The following is a 2,065-nucleotide window of genomic DNA, read 5'->3' as shown; positions in this document are numbered from 1 at the left end:
GGCCCGCACTCGGAGAGGGGGCTGCGGGAGCGGCCTGTGGCTGCGGGTGGGGACGGCGAGCGGCCGGGCGCGGGGACCAGAGCACCGCGGCGCGGGGACGCGATGGCGGCGGCGGAGCCCGCTAGCTCCGGCCAGCAGGCGCCGCCAGAGCCCGGGCAGGGCCAGCAGCCGCAGCCGCCCCAGCCGCAGCGGCTCGGGGGAGGTGTGGGCGGCAGCAGCAGGCACGAGAAGAGCCTAGGGCTGCTCACCACAAAGTTCGCATCGCTGCTGCAGGAGGCCAAGGACTGCGTCCTCAATCTCAAAGCGGCTGCAGATACTTTGGCTGTGAGGCAAAAAAGAAGAATTTATGATATCACCAAAGTCTTGGAAGGAATTGACCTGATTGAAAAGAAGTCAAAAAATAGCATCCAGTGGAAAGGTGTAGGTGCCGGCTGTAATACTAAAGAAGTCATCGATAGATTAAGGTATCTCAAAGCGGAAACTGAAGATCTAGAACTGAAACAAAGAGAACTTGATCAGCAGAAGGTGTGGCTGCAGCAAAGCATCAAAAATGTGATGGAAGACTCCCTTAATAGTAAATTTTCCTACGTGATGTATGAAGACATCTGTAATTGTTTTCATGGAGATAACGCTATTGGCCATTAAAGCGCCTTCTGGGACACAGTTAGAGGGCCATAATGGACGAAAGAAATACCAAATCAATCTGAAGAGTCATGCAGGACCTATCCATGTGCTGCTTATAAATAAGGAGTCCAGTTCCTCTAAGCCTGTGGTTTTCCCTGTTCACCCTCCTGATAACACATTCCTCCCCTCAGCCCTCCACTCAGCCCTGCATTCAGCTCTGCACTCAGCCTTCCGCTCCTGGGAGGCCACAGAAACCCAACACACCAACACAGGATCTGCCTGAGCAACATGTCTCTGAAAGAAGTCCGCCTCTCCAGCAGATAACAGCTACAGACCTGTCTTCTTCTGGATGTTTTAGTGGCGATATAATTGATGAATTAATGTCTTCTGATGTCTTCCCTTTTTTGCAGCTTTCTCCTACCCTGGCAAGATGACTACAACTTTAATTTAGATGATAATGAAGGAGTCTGTGATCTATTTGATGTGCAGATGCTAAATTATTAGAATCCATGGAGACTGGGGACTATTATCTACCTCTAACTGCATAACATTTTAGGCTTCTCAGTAACCCTATTTAAAATAATGAACGTAATACTTTCTTTCTTAGTCCATTGATTTCGAAGTGTTCTTCCCTAATTCCTTTTTACTTCACAGAACTTCATAAAAGCAAAGGGCTGATGACTTCAGGGGGAAACGTGATGAATGCTGTCCCCTCATCCCTGATATTTTCTGAAATTTCAGACTCTTTTTTTTTCTTCCCCCAATTTCGAATTATCCTCATTTTTCCTCTTAGGAGAGCAAAGTTTAAGTAGACTTCAGGGCATCCAAAGCAAAAATGCTAGCTAAGGGCTTGTCACTTGTGTGTCTTACATTTTCACTGCCACAAAACTATTTCTTTATGTCCTTCTAATTCAGTCTCTCGCTCACTGCCACTTACAAAGTAAAGGATGTAAACGACGACATAGTAACTGTTGCAGTGAACTGATTTTGTCAAGTGCCTTCTGTTTTAGCACTTTAAGTTTACCACATTTTGTTGACTTCTGACATTCCATTTTCCTAGATTCCAGGAAAGATCTGTTGATGTAGTTTGTATTAAAATGTGCCAATGCCTGTACATTAACAAGATTTTAAAAAATAAAATTGTATACAGCAAAAAAAAAAAGGAGAGGGGAACTACTATAAATTCCCTGTCCCTCATTGTGATCATGGTCACCCCACTTTCCACCCCCAAATGACCACCCAGACCTGCTGATCAGCATGCCTCCCCTCCTCTCAACAACCATGATCTGCACCCTGTTATCTTCATCTTCTACCTGAAGTACCCTGTAGACCCCAAACACCCTCTGCTAACAGGATTGTCTCTGCCTAACGTGTGCTTCTTTTTTTTTTATTAATTTTAATAGACATTTACAGAGGTTTTGGATTTCCATTCATTCATTGC

The 2,065-nt window shown here is 45.6% G+C and overlaps 1 pseudogene; it reads left to right on the top strand.

The window, feature by feature from the left end:
- The first annotated feature begins 102 nt into the window (after positions 1 to 102).
- Positions 103 to 1,128, top strand: LOC102864721 (annotated as a pseudogene).
- Positions 1,129 to 2,065: the final 937 nt, after the last annotated feature.

This window comes from Elephantulus edwardii, unplaced genomic scaffold (genome assembly GCF_000299155.1).
Source record: "Elephantulus edwardii isolate Elephantulus edwardi_28Jun2011 unplaced genomic scaffold, EleEdw1.0 scaffold00491, whole genome shotgun sequence".
Lineage (NCBI taxonomy): Eukaryota > Metazoa > Chordata > Mammalia > Macroscelidea > Macroscelididae > Elephantulus > Elephantulus edwardii.
Note: the sequence above shows the minus strand (reverse complement) of the source record. Positions and strands in the feature narration are given on the sequence as shown.